This window comes from Diadema setosum, chromosome 5 (assembly GCF_964275005.1).
Source record: "Diadema setosum chromosome 5, eeDiaSeto1, whole genome shotgun sequence".
NCBI classification, from domain to species: domain Eukaryota; kingdom Metazoa; phylum Echinodermata; class Echinoidea; order Diadematoida; family Diadematidae; genus Diadema; species Diadema setosum.
In genome coordinates this window covers 44,401,299-44,422,114 of record NC_092689.1, presented here as the reverse complement: position 1 = coordinate 44,422,114, position 20,816 = coordinate 44,401,299, and positions in this window count along the sequence as shown.

Here is a 20,816-nt window from a genome sequence, read left to right as displayed (position 1 = left end):
ATTATGATGATCTTGATCTTGTTTACAGTTGTGTAGCACCATCTGGGGGCAGATGAACCTGTGCTGTGGCAAGATGGCACTGAATTTGATTTCTCAGCAATTGAACCACTTATTTGTATTGCATTCATGGGTCCTGGGATAGTTCCCACTAGAAGGCTAGAAGGTAGTTAGGAGATATGTAGTAAACCATATTTTCCAACAAGCTGCATCTGTTTCACACTAGCACAAAAGATCAGTAGATACTGCTGTGGGCCAATTTGCAGATTACATTACTTATCAGTTGTACAAAGTTACATGTATACAGTGAACACAATGGTGAATCTTTTTTGGTTAATATGTTGTTTCCCAATTGACATTGTGATATTGTAGCATAATTGAACACATTTCTAGGGCATTTGCATACATTTTGGGCAAAAAATTAACAGTTCTGCATGTCAGAAGTATCTGTAACATTTGGTTACCTTGTTTGTTTGTTACATGTTTGTATGAGTAGATCACAGCACAAGTATACAAATGCAGATAAGTTACATGTAGATAAGCTAACTTTATGCGTGGTTGTCTTGATATTCAGTACTGTATTAGTACCTCTATGACCATGCATGCTTAAAAGATATGCATGTGTGCATGACAGTGGGGAACACACACATGAGTATTCAGCCATAGATGTGGGTTAATTTTGAGCTCAGTTGATGGTATGATCTGGGATAGATAGGGTTTATGCAATGGGAAGAAAAACTTGGTGTGATTCAGATGTGAGTGCATGATATTATCATGAAGATGTTCATGTTATACACTACATATGTATGTGTTCAGTCGTGCTGAACTGCAGAGAAGACATAAGGTATAGAATACTGATTTCAATGTGGAGGCTTTGACACATCTAGCGATAGGCCTACATGTCCTTGAAAGAGAGCATGTGAAGTAATCCTATTTATGAGGATAGCTACAGGTAGTTGACTGAAGGGTTTCCAGCAGACTGTCAACCAGTTTGCAATTAAGCATGTTACAGAGACTGTTCATTTAATTTATCAGTTTTAAGTATAAATGAATCTGATTATTGATTTAAAAAAACATAAAAACAAATAGAAAAATTGCAAGCAAGGGATTATTGAAAACATTACTCTTTGTTCACTGTTTTAATGGAGTCAATCACACAGTGAATAGGGAGCTATGTATTGAGCAACATACAAGAAACAAACAATCAGCAGTAATGAATTATTGAACCTAGTGATTATTCCATTAGTTTAATGTTACATATATCATAATGATATGTAAGACTTTGATTTACTCTCCCCTTCTCATTTTGTAGGTGTAACTAGTGTTTCATAATGAGGAGTGTATACTAAGTACACGTGTAATTGGCTCTTCTGTACTCAGCAATGTGTGCATTCTCATTAACTGCCTTTTCATACTTGTAGTACGCTTTTCTTTTGCACATTTCTCTGTACTATCATTCATAATATGAACATTTCTTTCAATATGATAGCAACAAGAAAAGAGGTACAATGTAGGGGTCCTACATATCTGTGGAAGTGCATGCTGTCTTGTTCAGAGAGACAGTGTGTCTTTTGTCTCCATCATGTCTTGTCATCAATAGCCCAGCATCATCTGATATGGGGCAAATGGGGGGGGGGGGGGGGAGGGGTAGATGAGGAGCAAGCTTAATTTGCGATACTGTACGCGCCATATATTTAACAAGTATTTATCTAGACTGAGACAAATTGTGCAAGTAGTTCAATTCATGATTGTGGGGTACAAAGTACTGAATGTAGAAATATATGTTTGCAGATGCACCCTAATGTCAGTGTCAGAGTTGATATTTTTGTGTGTCTTCAAATTCATGGATACATGTAGCAGCTGTCTTGGGAAATTCATGAAGATATATACCTTGCAGAATATTGAGCATATACAGTAGGTTAATTTTAGTGTGGTATGGTGTATATCATGTAATGCACCATATTCATACTTTACGTCATTAAAAAAAAAATGTCATTCTAGTGCTTACACCTGCTTTAATAAATACTTGAAGTGCACCTTTAAAGTACCATCCTGACATGTGCCAAAATTTCTTCTGAATTTCCTGAAAACTGCAGGTGAATTTAAATCTGCATTTTTAAACTTGAGTTTAGGGTCAAAATGCACTGTTTCCATGACAACAGAATTTCAACTATACTCTTGTTAAATGTGTCCATCACAAATTTGCACTGACCTTGATATGTGTGTTTGTGTGTGTGTGTGTCTGTGTGTGTATACATATGTGTAGTACCTCGTGAGTACCTGGTGAATTTGACTACAGGTACTTCACAATTGTGGAAGTAGTTCACTCAAAAAGATTTGAAGAAAATATGCAGTAACCATGGCAACACGTCACATACAAACACAAAGAGTGTCTTGCATAACTACACCTTGGGATCATTACACGCCCTACATACTGAATTTGAAATAAATAAACTAATAGTTTGTTCAGCAATGTTTTGGGTAGTTACCATGGCAACGCTTTCCCCGACAGACACACAAAAACATGTCTTGCATATCTACATCTCAATGTCATTATGGACACCAAATTTGAGTTCAGTTGCTTCAAAATAGTGAAATAGAAGTTCAAATCTTAAGATTTTCAAGAAAACATGCGGTTACCATGGCAACGCCTTGTCGGGAACAAACACAATTAAGTGTGTCTTGCATAATTGCACCTATAGATCATTATACATACCAAATTTGAAACGAATTGCTTAAATACTATGAAAGTAGTTCACAAGGTTTTTGGAAAATTGTGGTTACCATGGCAACGCTTTCTCTGACAAACACAAAAGACATGTCTTACACGTCTACACCTCAATGTCATCATGTACACCAAATTTGAGTTCCATTGCATTAAAACTCGAAATAGTTTCACCCCATATGATTTTCAAAGAAAAAATTGCCGTTACCATGGCAACGCCCTGTCAGGTACAAACACAAAGTGTGTCCTGCATAACTACACTTATAGATCATTATACATACCAAATTTGAAACAAATTGCTTAAATACTGTGAAAGTAGTTCACTCCACAACGTTTTGGGAAATTTGTGGTTACCATGGCAACGCTTTCTCCGACAAACACAAAAACATGTCTTGCACATCTACACCTCAATGTCATTATGTACACCAAATTTGAGTTCAAGTGCCTCAAATTTGTGGAAGGAGTTCACTCCACAAGATTTTCAAGAAAATATGCCGTTACCATGGCAACGCCTTGTCGGGTACAAACACAAAGTGTTTCTTACATAACTACACCTAAAGATCATTATACACATAAAATTTGAAATGAATTACTCAAATACTGTGGCAGTACTTTACTCCACAAGGTTTTTGGGAAATTGTGGTTACCATGGCAACGCTTTCTCCGATAAAGACAAAAAAACGTCTTGCACATCTTCACTTCAATGTCATCATGTAACCCAAGTTTCATCAAAATTGCTTCAAAACTGTAGATGGAGTTCGCGACGCAAGATTTGCAACGGACTGCCCGACCGAGCACATGCTGATTCATAAACTAGTATACTGAGTAACCCCTTATACACTTTGTGTATGTTAAAAAAAAAGTATCTTACACAATCATACATTACATAAAAATGTCATTTATACGGAATATTTTCTTCTTTTTTCTTACATGAAATGATCAAATTTGGAGATTTTTCCCCCAGCATCTATATAAGCAGCCGCAATTATGACATTTGTAATCTATTGCAAATCGATTGCAAAATTTGCAACTACCCCTGAATCTATTGCAAAGTTGCAATTGATTAGCAATTGATTGCAGAGATGCAATCGATTTGCAATCAATTGCATCTTTCTTGCAACAGGATTGATTGCAACTTGCAATTGATTGCAAATTTGCAATGGATTTCAGGATTTGCAATAGATTTTGGGGAGTTGCAATTAATTGCAAGTTTCTTGCAACACCCCCTTAGGGGGTGTTGCAAGAAAGTTGATTTGCGATTAATTGCAAATATCTATTGCAACTTTGCAATAGATAGATCTATTGCAACTTGCAATCAATCGCAAGTTGCTGTTGCAAGAAAGGAGCTTGCAATTAATTGCAAGATGCAATTAATTGCAAGCTCCCTTGCTGTATTTTGTATTTATAAAAGCGACTGGCAAAACAAGCCTAGCCAATTTGTCCATTTTTCAATGCATTTTGCATGCATGAGATACTCCATAGCTCAATGTGTTGTGTCTCTCCTGTGGTGGAGGTTTGCTGTGCGATCGTTGGGGATTCGAAACAGAGTAAGTTACAAAAATTGTCGATTTTGATCCCATTATTTACTCATTGTGTCTTGTATTTAAAAGAGCTAGTTCCTTAGACTTACTTCTTATAAGAATTTTCTTGAAAAATGGGAAAATGTGTTTCCTATAACTGACAGAGTTGTGGCCGTCGCGACCACTCATTGGGCACACAGTACATCAATCATAGTCCAACACACAGCTTTTTGTGTTAGCATTTTTTCTTGCATTGGCAAGCTCCTTTTCTTTTCTTTTCTTTTTTTTCTGCTGCCAGAGGCAGGGCTCTTATGTCTATAGGCCAGCTTAAAAAAAAAGAAGTCAATGTCAACTAGACGCTATTCATTATCGATTCATTATCCAAATCCGCTACTTTCAAGCAGGATTAGGAGCTATCGGTAGAGTGCTGGTGAGTGCTGTGGCGATGAATAGGTGCTAGGCCTACGCTACGCCTTAGACACAATGTTAAATGTACGTAGCCTACAGTCTATATACTCTAGTCTAGAACCATCTAGATTTTACATAGCCTAGGCCTACCCCCTTGGCCTCATTCCCCTCCTGTACATGTGGGCTAGTTATTTTGCAGTGATACTGTCCATGTAACGCGAAAGCTTGCTGAATTTTTTAATTGATGTGTAAATTTATTTTTGATAGGCCTAATCACTCGATTAGACTCTGTGGTCTAGGCCTGTGTTTTAGGCCTATACAATAGTAGGCCTATATAAAATAGTCTGTAACGTTAGGCCTATTTGTAATTTGGGCTAGCTAGTTTCTAGTCCTAGCTAGGGGTTTACATCTAGGTAGGGCCTAGAGGTTCTAGGCCTAGTAGAAGTTCTACTTTTGCGGGTCTTATTTAAAGAAAGTTAAGAGTTGGCCCAAGGGTACGTGCTCCACGATTTCACTATTTTAGTCCAACGGTTAGAACTAATCAACCGTATCAGCGACCCCTACACAGACGTGTCGTTATTAATTGATATTGGTGTGGGCCTACAGTGCCCCGGGGTATAAAACCTTCTTTGAGCAGGGAGGTGGAATCAAAGAGGTTGGAGAACCTCTTTGGGTGGAATAGACCTTGCTTTTTTAGGTTGTTCTGTTCTGGAATTTGGACGGATCAACTGAAATCTTGCAATTTAGTGTTGACTAGCTGGATCAATAAAAAGCTAGGATTTAAAACGAACAAGGGCCAAGTGCATCTGTTTGGGTAACTATACACAGCCCAGGGCCCCAGTCGCTGTACTTCGCACCGCGCTGGTTGGGCTACTGTTTAGGGGGGGGGGGGGGGCGGGAGAGAAATTGAACCATTTCCATAGCAAGTACCTACAAGTAATCAGAGTTGCAATGATAGTACTGTAGTGTAGTGTATCAAACAGTGCCAGTAAAACTTGAAGTTTTTGTAATACAGTGTGTAAATATAGGTCTATAGTCACCAAGGATGAAATTTCAGACAAGAAGCGTACAGATAAGATGAGCAAACTGACTGTAGGATATCCAAGCAGAAATATTTACATGTGTCAGCGCTTTTGTTGAAAACAAGTGCCAGTGGTTGAAGGGGTACACTTATGAAAGCTACCCAGGCCTGGAGTTCAAGTGATTTACTTGATGGAGTCATAACTATGAGTACAACAATTCTTTATGCTCTTTTTGTTTGTGGAAAGAACAAATAGGCCTTGTTAGAATGCATTTAAACAAATGGTATTTATGGACACTTACCAATTAGATACCAGAATTTGCGTAGTACCGTACTCTACTACTTACAAGGTGTGTGCCACCCTATAGTGTGGTTGTATGTAACCCCATAGACCTACCCAAGCACTATGTCACAGTGACCTCTGGTTTTGGGAGATGAGGAAACAAAGTTGAGGGTGCTTGCAATAGGTACGACACATGAGAGCCTAATGGATGTGTGATTTGCAGTGTACATTGCATAACATATACGGTACAGCACTAAAAATATTGTACATGTCTGCATATGAATATGAGTGGGGGTGATGGATTGATGGGCAGTCAACAGTCAACCGTGCCTAAGTCGATTTGATTTGGACTAAAGAAATAGATTCTGCTTCAAGAAATTTTGGCTTATGAAGATTAAAATTAATAGAATATAAAGAGAAGAGGATGTGAAAAGACTGTAGACTTTGGTGATTATTTGACTTTAATATGCAAGGTGAATGACTGTATAGAGGGTTAATTTGTTACAGAGGGGAGGATATGAAAGCAGTTCAAAGAGTGTTCCAACATTATTGTAATATCAAGAAAAAAAGTGCCTGCTTCTAAACATCAATGTCCATTTTGTTCCTACACTGTTTGGTTGTAATTTTGCAAATTCTCATTGCTCTTTTGTACTTCTGCAAGATGAGACAATTTTATCTGTTCTATCAGCAGGGAAAGGAAGAAAAAGAGGAGAAAAACCATGTTTCTTCAAGACCGAGACTCACACCAGCATGAGAAATCCAGCCAGTGCACACAGACAGTAAGTGAACATTGTACATTGTATGATAATTTCCAGTTAAGAGAGAGAATGAAATATGTAGAACCTCTCAGCTTGAAATGTTAATATATTGATTTGTTGGAATCTGTCATTATTGTTTTAGGATAAATTCTGATGTGATGTCTCATTTGAGGATACTTGTACAATGACTTCATCCTACTGAACAAGAAAATGTACAGCATGGCATAGTAATGAGTAAAGAAGACTTCGCAGCAGTTCATACAAAATTATAAGCAAAAATGATACATTGAAATTTACATAACACAAAGTTACCCATAATGAAAGGAATGTTTTGTACAGCAATGGCTTATATTATGTTTAATAAAGAGTTTAGACATTCAAATCTCTTTTTCAAGCCCCCTGAAAACTGAAAATGCTCTACATATCCTGACAGTAGTATTCAGGCCATCATGATTCAGGTACATTGTATTATTTTGGCGCATGAAGTTGCATGTAATACGAATTCTTCAGTATATTACTGATTGTTTGAAATTTCCCTCATTTTCAAATTAAAATGTTGACACCATCATACCTTTACACAAAACGCCTTTTGGATGTCCACAAAATGACTTTGTGAGTGCAATGTTTTCCATTTTTATTTCCCATTTCTTCAATATTTCTTGTATCATGTATAGGTATAACTAATCCTGTGAATCAAGGGGAATGGCAGCTGAGGGCAGACAGGCCAAACTTGATGTCAACAGACGGTATACACTGCAAAGGATGAGCAGCTCGCTGTCAACAAAGAGGAAAAGTGTGAACAAAACAAGGCAGTGATTTTTTAAACACATTTCATCAGGCTGAGGTCATCACTCTTAGAAAACAAGGGACACACGAAGCAAGCAGTGTTTCAGAGCTGCAACAAGTGCATGGGTAGTAATAATCTCGACTGCATCACATGCATCAAAGTGTGCTAGCTACAATAATAGCACGTTGTGCTTTTCAAAGATATTGAAGAGTCCTCTGGATATTTTGCCCCTGTCACTTATTCTGTGTGAGTCATTTATTCTGCAGTATTAGCACTGATAATGGGATAATCAACCTTTTACTGAACCAGTGTTCAAGAAGTTATGTGTAACATCCAAAACCCTCCACGTAGAGAGTGGCAGAAAACATATTGCAGAGCCCTGTTTTGTTCTTTTTCATGGGAAGAAATGTTCAGTCCATGATGTGAGTATGTATATAATGCAGGGAGGTGACTCACCTCCCTGGTATATGTATGTACACTGTAAAGCACCACAGTTTGAGTTTCTAGAGAGCTGTAGGACAATTATAACTTAAATATACAAGAGTAATCTGGCCATGAACATCATGTCTATGGACATGTTTTACTATATTTTTTTTTTCCTTACCCTGGTCCATTATACACAGTAAATACAGTTACTACATTGTACTGTATTCATAATCTCCAAGGTAACAGTTCACTGATCTTTATTTTGTTATTCAAACCACAAAATATGGTTTGTTACTCTGAAGGCTTGTAAGTCTCAGCCATATTCCATTTCAGGCTATCAAACCTTTAGAATAAGGAACATTCAAAATAACAAACAGTTGTATTAAAGGACATCATCAAACTCAAAACTGCCAAGGTATATTGTGAGACATTTCATGTTTCTTGGTGGTAAAAAAAAAAGTTCTTTAATAAGTACTGGTTGAAATTATGATGATCTTGATCTTGTTTACAGTTGTGTAGCACCAACCTGGGGGCAGATGAACCTGTGCTGTGGCAAGATGGCACTGAATTTGATTTCTCAGCAATTGAACCACTTATTTGTATTGCATTCATGGGTCCTGGGATAGTTCCCACTAGAAGGCTAGAAGGTAGTTACGAGATATGTAGTAAACCATATTTTCCAACAAGCTGCATCTGTTTCACACTAGCACAAAAGATCAGTAGATACGGCTGTGGGCCAATTTGCAGATTACATTACTAATCAGTTGTACAAAGTTACATGTATACATTGAACACAATGGTGAATCTTTTTTGGTTAATATGTTGTTTCCCAATTGACATCATGATATTGTAGCATAATTGAACACATTTCTAGGGCATTTGCATACATTTTTGGGCAAAAGATTAACAGTTCTGCATGTCAGAAGTATCTGTAACATTTGGTTACCTTAAACTTAATAAAGACATGTTTGTATGAGTAGATCACAGCATACAAATGCAGATAAGTTACATTAGATAAGCTAACTTTATGCGTGGTTGTCTTGATATTCAGTACTGTATTAGTACCTCTGTGACCATGCATGCTTAAAAGATATGCATGAGTGCATGACAGTGGGGAACACACACATGAGTATTCAGCCATAGATGTGGGTTAATTTTGAGCTCAGTTGATGGTATGATCTGGGATAGATAGGGTTTATGCAATAGGAAGAGAAACTTGGTGTAATTCAGATGTGATTGCATGATGTTATCATGAAGATGTTCATGTCATACACTACATATATATGTGTTCAGTCGTGCTGAACTGCAGAGAAGACATAAGGTATAGAATACAGATTTCAATGTGGAGGATTTGACGCATTTAGCGATAGGCCTACATGTCCTTGGAAGAGAGCATGTGAAGTAATCCTATTTATGAGGATAGCTACAGGTAGTTGACTGAAGGGTTTCCAGCAGACTGTCAACCAGTTTGCAATTAAGCATGTTACAGAGACTGTTCATTTAATTTATCAGTTTTAAGTATAAATAAATCTGATTACTGATTTAAAAAAACAAAAACAAATAGAAAAATCACAAGCAAGGGATTATTGAAAACATTACTCTTTGTTCACTGTTTTAATGGAGTCAATCACACAGTGAATAGGGAGCTATGTATGGAGCAACATACAAGAAACAAACAATCAGCAGTAATGAATTATTGAACCTAGTAATTATTCCATTAGTTTAACGTTACATATATCATAATAATATGTACCACTTTGATTTACTCACCCCTTCTCATTTTGTAGGTGTAACTAGTGTTTCATAATGAGGAGTGTATACTAAGTACACGTGTAATTGGCTCTTCTGTACTCAGCAATGTGTGCATTCTCATTAACTGCCTTTTCATACTTGTAGTATGCTTTTCTTTTGCACATTTCTCTGTACTATAATCATTCATTATATGTACATTTCTTTCAATATGAGAGCAACAAGAAAAGAGGTACAACGTAGGGGTCCTACATATCTGTGAAAGTGCATGCTGTCTTGTTCAGAGAGACAGTGTGTCTTTTGTCTCCATCATGAGATTGTCTTGTCATCAATTGCCCAGCATCATCTGATATGGGGCAAATGGGGGGGGGGGGTGGATGAGGAGCAAGCTTAATTTGCGATACTGTACGCGCCATATATTTAACAAGTATTTATCAAGACTGAGACAAATTGTGCAAGTAGTTCAATTCATGATTGTGGGGTACAAAGTACTGAATGTAGAAATATATGCTTGTAGATGCACCCTAATGTCAGTGTCAGAGTTGATATTTTTGTGTGTATTCAAATTCATGGATACATGTAGCAGCTGTCTTGGGAAATTCATGAAGATATATACCTTGCAGAATATTGAGCATAATAAAGTAGGTTAATTTTAGTGTGGTATGGTGTATATCATGTAATGCATCATATTCATACTTTACGTCATTAAAAAAAATGTCATTCTAGTGCTTACAGCTGCTTTAATAAATACTTGAAGTGCATCTTTAAAGTACCATCCTGACATGCGCCAAAATTTCTTCTGAATTTCCTTAAAACTGCAGGTGAATTTAAATCTGCATTTTTAAACTTGAGTTTAGGGTCAAAATGCACTGTTTATATGACAACAGAATTTCAACTATACTCTTGTTAAATGTGACCATCACAAATTTGCACTGACTTTGCTATGTGTGTTTGTGTGTGTGTCTGTCTGTGTGTGTGTATACATATGTGTAGTACCTCGTGAGTACCTGGTGATTTGACTACAGGTACTTCACAATTGTGGAAGTAGTTCACTCAAAGAGATTTGAAGAAAATATGCAGTAACCATGGCAACACGTCACATACAAACACAAAGAGTGTCTTGCATAACTGCACCTTTGGATCATTACACGCCCTACATACTGAATTTGAAATAAATAAACTAATAGTTCGTTCAGCAATGTTTTGGGTGGTTACCATGGCAACGCTTTCCCCGACAGACACACAAAAACATGTCTTGCATATCTACACCTCAATGCCGTTATGGACACCAAATTTGAGTTCAGTTGCTTCAAAATAGTGAAAAAACTTCAAATCTTAAGATTTTCAAGAAAATATGCCGTTACCATGGCAACGCCTTGTCGGGTACAAACACAATTAAGTGTGTCTTGCATAATTGCACCCATAGATCATTATACATACCAAATTTGAAACGAATTGCTTAAATACTATGAAAGTGGTTCACAAGGTTTTTTGGATAATTGTGGTTACCATGGCAACGCTTTCTCTGACAAACACAAAAGACATGTCTTACACGTCTACACCTCAATGTCATCATGTACACCAAATCTGAGTTCCATTGCCTTAAAACTCGAAATAGTTTCACCCAACATGATTTTCAAAGAAAAATTGCTGTTACCATGGCAACGCCCTGTCAGGTACAAACACAAAGTGTGTTCTGCATAACTACACTTATAGATCATTATACATACCAAATTTGAAACAAATTGCTTAAATACTGTGAAAGTAGTTCACTCCACAACGTTTTGGGAAATTTGTGGTTACCATGGCAACGCTTTCTCCGACAAACACAAAAAACGTGTCTTGCACATCTATACCTCAATGTCATTATGTACACCAAATTTGAGTTCAAGTGCCTCAAATTTGTGGAAGGAGTTCACTCCACAAGATTTTCAAGAAAATATGCCGTTACCATGGCAACGCCTTGTCGGGTACAAACACAGAGTGTTTCTTACATAACTACACCTAAAGATCATTATACACATAAAATTTGAAATGAATTACTCAAATACTGTGGCAGTAGTTTACTCCACAAGGTTTTTGGGAAATTGTGGTTACCATGGCAACGCTTTCTCCGATAAAGACAAAAAAACGTCTTGCACATCTTCACTTCGATGTCATCATGTAACCCAAGTTTCATCAAAATTGCTTCAAAACTGTAGATGGAGTTCGCGACGCAAGATTTGCAACGGACTGCCCGACCGACCATATGCTGATTCATAAACTAGTATACTGAGTAACCCCTTATACACTTTGTGTATGTTTAAAAAAAAAAGTATCTTACACAATCATACAGTACATAAAAATGTCATTTATACGGAATATTTTCTTCTTTTTTCTTACAAGAAATGATCAAATTTGGAGATTTGTCCCCCAGCATCTATATAAGCAGCCGCAATTATGACATTTGTAATCTATTGCAAATCGATTGCAAAATTTGCAACTACCCCTGAATCTATTGCAAAGTTGCAATTGATTAGCAATTGATTGCAGAGATGCAATCGATTTGCAATCAATTGCATCTTTCTTGCAACAGAATTGATTGCAACTTGCAATTGATTGCAAATTTGCAATGGATTTCAGGATTTGCAATAGATTTTGGGGACTTGCAATTAATTGCAAGTTTCTTGCAACACCCCCTAAGTCTGTCATCCTCCCAGTTCACAGCATCGGGGCCAACCCAAGACCTCGTCTCAGCGGGATGCCGCAACCTTCTCCCACCCGATGGAGATAACCCAAGAACATATCATCCCATTCTCTTTGTAATTGCTCTCCACATTGCCAGCTTCGCGGGATGTGGGACGAGGTTTCGTTGAGAATCGACTTCCCGTGAAGACAAGGGCGGTGGAGGTCATGATCACGTCAGTGTTTTGCCCCCAAGTTACGGTTGTTTCGAGATGCTGCTTTCATATACCTGTTACGCTTCATTGCAATCAAAACAAGCCCAGTTCAATGCATACCATGCACAAATTTTTGTGGGACGGAGAGAAATCATTGCACGTGTATACTTGCAACGGTAAGTACATAGCGCTTGTCATGATGTGCAAACATTTGAATAAGAAGTGCAAAATTGAAGATGATCTACAGGTGGTCTTTACTGGGCTCGTTAAAATCCTCCAGTGGCAGTAATTTGACATGTTTACTGCAACAAGTCTATTCATCTGTCAGGAATGGTATGTACTTATGTTGCCGAAGATGGCGACAAGCGATGCACACCACTTCAGATGATACATACGTCATACTCTTTGGTTTACTTACTTTGATGTATGTTTTTTTCCGTGATTGCACCTGTCATGACGTACCAGGAGGTACGATCAGTTGAATCATCCTGTATCATTTATCGCCATGGGGTGATTAGCTTCCTTTGATCACTGAGAACATGACTGCTGACAGTCCAATGGATTTGATATTAGGGAGAGAGATCAGGGAGCATTTCCTATATTTCTAGCTAGCATTAGATGTTGCAATAAGCAAAAGAGAAGCTTTAGATATTGTTTACGTTAAGCAAATAAACTTAAATCAACTTTTTTAGGCGCCTACAACCTCGGTGTAATAGTTAATTTAGTCAGCCTTACTTTGAATGAATTTTGTTTGGTGTGAGTAAGTGAGGCAATGAATATTTTCATTGATGTCAGCAGTACAAACAAATATTGTTTTGAGACCTGCAATTCTTTTATTTTTGAATTTTGTTAGGTTTAGATTTGTCTATATGAAATTATGTTATTGATAGTAATGGTATTGAAACATGGTAATATTACTGAACAGTATTTTTCTTCTTTTTTTTAGGGGGGGGGATGTATTTCCTCATGAATGTTGTGCATTTGAAATGATGTGGAAAAGAAGGAAGCATACACTTTTTTATTTCATCGTTTCCTGAAACTAGAGCCCTGTTTTATAAAGAGTTATAATTGATTACATACAGTAGTTGATTTCTATCCTGAGTCTATGGCAGCCTGTGTAGTAAGGGAATATATAATTGATCATATCTTTTTATAAAACGGGTCCCTGGTCTGGTATTTATGTAATACAAATATTTTCTTACACAAATTGACTTCCTCCATGTACAGAATAAAATATCCTTTATAGTTTGCTCTGCACACATCAGTGCATCCCAGCCATGGAAATAACCTGACCTTTATCACAAGCTCCATTTTCTGCCATTGGAGTGTTTATCCAAAGTTACTCACCCAATTTCAATCAAACTTGACTTGTGACTTGAGGTGTATTGTGTTCCACACTCAATAAAGCAGGCTTAATAGCTCCTCTGTAAACTCTTTGGGAGAAACCAGAAAGACTTTATATCACTACATCTAGAATGACCCAATTCGGAGGACTTACAGGGCTGTTATGTCTGGTGGGTTTACTCAAGTTTGTAAAGAATCGGGGTTTAGGAGTGTGCATATTGAATTCTCTTTCAACATTTCTTAGACACTGTATGGTAATGAGTATTCTCATCAGTAAGCTGTGCTAGGATTCCCCCTTTGTTACTGCATGATGCCTTTGAATGGCTGCTAGCTGTGTGTTTTGACTTACTATAATGACAGATAAAAGACTTGATAAGGATGTAATGATAGCTAGTTAGTCATTTTCTTCACACCAAGGTGAAAGATGATCCTGAAGACTTCAAGGCAGCCATGACTCCAATCAAAATGTGATTTTAATTGGTCTGAAGCTGTTTTCTTTGCAATGAATACCCCTGCTAAGCATACATGAAGTATTCATGTGAACCATCCGACGCCTTTAGCATTGATGCATCTTTAAATTTGCTTTTGCAAGGTGACTATAGGACAACATCTTTAATATGTGTATCTCCACTGAACATAGGAGATGCACATAGTTATTAGTATTTTCCAGATTGTCAACAAGTTTAAGCCAATAAGGCACAAATTTCAGTTGCAAAGTCAATTTTCCATGGCAGGATCATTGGATTTCCCCTGTCTCATCTGTGATCTTCTGAGTCTGTTTGACAAGGGTTCAAGCATCTTGCAGGAATCCGCTCTGAAGGGGGCTGGTTGCGATGGCGACTATGAAAGAGGTGGTCTGAGGGTGTTTGACCAGCGAATTGTGAAGTAGAACTTCTCCGGTTTGACCGTGAGTGACCATATCTTGTATGAGGGCCCTTTATGCTTTTGGGCAGGATTAGAGTGAGTCGGTGGCACGTCCTTGTAAGCATCCTTTCTTCGCTGGGCGGGAATCCCTTGAAAAGGAGGACCTGCATTGCTAATTAAGTCTCTGTGTGCCCTTGCAGAAGTTTAACTCTATTCAGTTTCAAGGAAAAAGGGTTTTCTTTCCATCATTCTTTTGGATGGCATTTGAATAGTCAATCATGTATCATTTTGTTTTCTCCCCCTCCTGAAAGACCTATCAATTCCACATAATCCACCTGAGAGACGTTGAATTGTGTGTCATCATGACGTTTATCTCTATGTACAAAAGGATAGACATCAGCGTAAGATACATTAAACTAGATTTTCTTTGCTAATGATGTACTTATGTTGAAAAGTAACCTTTTGTGCTGGAGCTTGTTTGGTTCCATTTGCTTTTGGTACAACAGAGAGACAATTTAATTAACCTGCCCAATGTGCTATCATCCCATTTATCGTGGTCTTTATAATTAGGCATGATTATTAGTACCAGCATTAAATCCTTAACCACACTATTCATAACTTTTATATTAGTTGATGAAATAATTTAGAATATCAGCATTCATAAACAGACAATTGAAAACTGTTAAAAGCTATAATCCAATAAGACATAATCCATAAATTACCTTTTGTTCTTTTATGCCTGCTACGTGTAACAAAGTTGTCAGGTTTATCTTCATTGTGTGCATCTTACATTGCATGAAGTTACACTTCTATACCCTTTCTTCCCCCCCCCCCCCTCACTGCCCATTTCATTCATCCACACAAAAGTATCACCAAGCTCTCAGTAGAACTTTCTGTCTATTATTCCTTCAGTCTACTGTGTCCTGCATTCAAGGACTCATAATGGAAACGTGGCATCCAGAACTTGAATGCGCAGGTCCCGCTGAAATATATACCTGATGTATATATAAGCTTTGGTTTGAATTCAAGAGAGGACGTTTTCAAAACAGTAGCATCTTCTGTGGTGGGTGTGAATCCACGCTTGGAGCAACTATTGCATAATCTGTGTTTGCCATCGGAGTACACACTAGCTTAGAATGGCATCAGATTGAGAGGTGATGTCTTGGTATAAACCTTTGTGATTGTAACCAATTCACTGGAAACAAGGAGACAACTGTTCTAAGTAAATGTCCATTTGGTCCTTGAACAGAATTCTGATAGAAATGCTTTCAAGGTGATAGAAATCTGCTCTAGTGATGGACTAAGCTTAATTGCTGCTAAACCCTCCTTTTCTTAAACCACTCACATTGTGCTATAAGTTATTTTGTTGATGCTGTAAGAGGGCAAAGAATGTAACTTTTAACCACAAAGAAGAAATTCAAAATGAGAAACCAGTTTGTTGTCTAAATATCTGGAGATATAAAAAAGAAAAATCTGTGTTTTACGATCTGAACGTTATCACATCAAGCACACAGTGTGACACTGGTTTTGATGTCGCAAGAATCTACCTCCTGGTTTGTACATTATTTAATTTTCATCTAGCGAAAGGTCATGTTATGTAAAATAGATAAAAACAAAGAAATCAATTGAAAAAAAAAATTGTACATTAGCCAGTGCAAAAGAAGATGCAAGTTCTGTTTAAGAATCGGACAGCACTCATTCCTTCCAATTTAGGTGAGCAAAAAAATTGTTCCCCTCAGAATGAATAGTAGTTAGCATGACGTAAATCCAAATTAAACAAAAATATTTACTCTGTGACAGCTTTTATGCTGCTTGCCTTGATAGGGAAATAAGGTTTGGGTTCTGTGAATCCCAATCATGATGCATTGATAAATATGATGGCACTGAATCAGAAACCTCTGTAAGTCTTGAGAGATACGGTAAGATCCAATGTTCAGAATAAGATGTCTGGTCTGACAGACTATGATACAGCATTGACGTCTGTGTGGGAAGGCGTGGGCAGTGGCTATTGAGAGTGTCCAGTGGACAGGAGGGCGTGGGCAGTGGCTATTGAGAGTGTCCAGCGGACGGAGAACCAAAGTTTGTCACATCGTCCCCTTGTCCCTCCCTTGTCCACTCTAAATAACATCCACTTTCTGGGCTTCACACCAGATCTTCCTTTACAAAAGGGGACACAGGACGAAGCTCTGTTTATGTTTACTCTCCTCAGAATGGGCCATGGTGGAGCCCCTTCTCATAGTAGCTTGCATGAGTGCATGGAACTCGTAGGAGTGTAGCCTGACCAGTGGCGGCCTTTTCATTCCAGTCGCTGTACGTGGAATACGAGTCATACTGACGTACATCCACATGAAGGCAGAAAGAAACCTACACCCAGGAGGTTGTTGCCAGTTTAATGAACTAAGAGTCAGTGAGGCGCAAATGTAATTAACATGGTGATGCATTTGAGACCCTTCCTAATAAAATGTGCTGTATTGACGTCACTTTGCACATAGTATATAGAGACAAAATGTAATGAAGGTAAAATGTGAATGACCCTCTTTATTCCGGTGATTCAGGCAAAGCAAAGTTCATGTTTTAGTTTCATTTTGTTTGTTTGTTTGCTTGTTTATTGGGTTTTTTTGTGTGCTTTTTTAGCCCAAATGAAATTCTTTTTCTTTAAATGATTATTTCATCTTCTTCATGGCAGGTCATGCTTATAATGCCCAGTTTCTAGCCAATATTCTTGTCGTCATAGCACCCTTATCATTGATGATTACTTCCTATAAGTATACTTAGTAAGTCTTCAATGAAGGTTTTTGCTCTCACTTGGGAGTTCACTATTCCTTGCAATTCACATTCTCTAAAGAGTACATGTGTCTGCACAAAGAATGTTCTATTTAGATTGAATGAGAATTACTTTGAGTAAAATAGGACACATGATTCTGACATATTCAGTTTGCTAGTACAGGGAACAAATTTGATATTCCACTGTTAATGTTTAGCCCATTGAACTCAAAGTACATGACAGATTGATGTATTGGTTCTGAGAGGGATATTTAGTAGTCTGCTGATATCAATTAATTACCATATACCCTCTATAAATGTTAAAAGCATTTGCAAGAAGAAACCTTGAGAGATCACAAAGCTAGCATATATTTTTAATTGATTATGAGAAGGAACCGACTATAATAAAAAAATGCTTAAAAAGACATTTACTCTAGTTGACATGAATATATGTATACATCTGCCAGGAATATCATTTTTTTTTTTACCATTTCTTCCCTGTTGATGTATGAAAGTTGGATAGAGCCTGATGTTGTACAACTAAAGTTTGGTGTACAGTCACATGGTTGCCATGACAACAAAGATACAAGGAACCAATAAGAATTGTTTATTGAGGAAAGAAGAATATGTGAAAGATCAGTTCATGAACCAGCCCTTTTGTCACTAGTCCTATTTGTCTTGTTGTCATGGTAACTCTGACACGAGGAACAATCAGTAAAACCAAGGTACTTAAATCACAATAGCATTTATTTACAAGCTGGAACCGCAGAGTAAAATGCTCCCTTCGAAATAATGACTGATTTCGCTTCCATGACTCACTATTTCAAAAGCATGTGGTTTTTCTGTAAAAAGACTAGAATCGGATCCCGCTTTAATCCTGTGTTTACATTCACAAACTACACAATGATATGCATACAAATAGAAAATCATACTTGACTGGATGATCCTATAATTGTCGGTAACCCATCTACACTGATCGGGATGAAATAGAAGCAGTTCTCACTGCTGAGATATGTTCAATCAGTCAGATATTAGGACCTTGATACATCTCATACATAACAACTAAAACTCAACAGCAAGTATAATCTCTTAGGACAAGGATGAAGTATACTAAACTCATCCTAGATCTACAAAAAAAAAAATGTAGGTGAGTGCTATATTATGACCGATCATTAGTTTTGAAGGTTTATACTTAATTCTAGTTTTCATATGGCTGACACTGTATATGATAAATACCTATAAATGGTACAGGTTATAAACACTGAAAGGAAGTCAATACAAAGGTTTGAATGTGTCAAATGAAATAGCCATATGTGCTGAGCTGCATGTCACGTAGTGTATTTTTAGTCATCATCATTTTAGTTGAAAAATATTGACGTAGTTGTGACCACTTCCCCTGTGATAGATACCTCAACTACCACTAATATTTCCCCTATCACATCCAGTCAAATACTTCAGAATATGCCTCTGAACTTTATATCTTACATTTTGGGATATTGTCGCGTTGGTAAGCCATTGACTCACTGAAATCATTGAAGTGAGCTTGTCATTTTTTACCAAAACTCTAAGCTAAAACGCCATTTGTACAAAGTGACACATGTTGAACACTTTATTGAGTGTATTGCTTGCCACATTCATCTCTTTCAATCAACTTGGTGGATTAGCAATAGCAGGTAATGTCTCTGTGTTTATGATAAATATTTTTTTACTTTGCTTAAGAAGAAACCTTGTACTGCAGGCTACCACTCTTTGCACTAGTGCTGCAAATCTGTGGGCACATTATCACTGTATTAAATCACAGTTATTATTTCATATATTGTATGTTTGCCTGTGGAAAAGAAAGAATTGAAAGTTGATGATGATGATGATGATGAAGATGATGATGGATGGTCGTGGTGGTGATGGTGATGATGATGATGTGTATAATTATATTCATATATACCAGTATATGATATCAACCTTTATGAGGTGACAAAATAGAGGAATAGAGACATTGATGGAGACAGAGACAAGAAGAAAAGAAAGATTGATATGATACATACATGTAGCTCAGCCACTGTGGGATGAATTTATTATAGAGGAATAGAGAGAGAGAGAGAGATGGTAGGTGATGATGACAAGTAGTTGGGTAATGAGAGGAGAGTATGACAACACAACGCTCTCCACATTCCAAACCATTGTCATACACAGCTCTTCAACTGAACCCAAGTTGGTAAGAGTTAACAAATGAAGACGGCTTGTTCTCTTGGAACCTGCTTGTGACTCATATAGATAACCAGTAGTACAGAAGCCTCTCATTCTTTGTTCAACCTCTGTAGTCTACTCCTCAGGACTTTTTACTCACTGACTCAATGTTCTACCTCGAGACAATCTTCTGTTTCTTCTTTTTTTTTTTGGGGGGGGGGAGGGGTCTCATAGAAAAACTTCATTCATCATGGTTTAGTCAAATTACTATCAATATTTAGAGATTATATCATATCTTATGCAGGAGTACCATATATAGCATAAATAGATCAAACAACTATCGGGGGGGGGGGGGGTAGTTCATTTCATTCATTGTTAGTTAATACACAAGTGAATATATGGCAGTGTAGTAGAATGATGAAACTCTCTGCACCATACCCATTCAGATGACTTGATTTTATATACTGAAGTCAGACTGTAAGTAAATGCTTGTAGCTAATTGTTGATAATATTGTAACTTTTTAAAATGACATACAGTACAGTTGCTTGTTAAGGTTTTATCATGATTAGCTTTTTACCTCACAAAATAAAGAAGCATACACTATTAGTATACATTTGAATGATGATATTTGAGGTGCTAGTACCAGTGTTAAGTTAAAAGAGCATTAAAAAGAGAAAACAATTATTTGTATGTTAATGGGTTTTGAGTTAAAGTGTGATGTAAGATGTTTGTTTAGAATAATTTGCAATTCAGCATCATTCCTACATGATGTATTCAATTAGTAAGACCTTACAGTGTAGTTCATTTCAAAGTGATAATAGTGATTCAATTACCTTTGCTGAGTATAATGGGATTTTCATACACGGATGTTTATCTCCCATGTGAAATCAATGAGGTTTCATAACCTACCCTCCAGGAGTAATTAGATAGTAATTGACACCACTGTCCTCAGTGTGTTCTATTCAATGTCGAAAACAAACTTTGTCTTCCTCATACACAAATGTCTTTGGATTAAGCACCCTTCTAGACTCATGCATATTAGTTTATTTCCTCTCGGCATTTTGCGAATACGTCAGAACATCATTAATGGAAGCAAGGGAAAGAGAG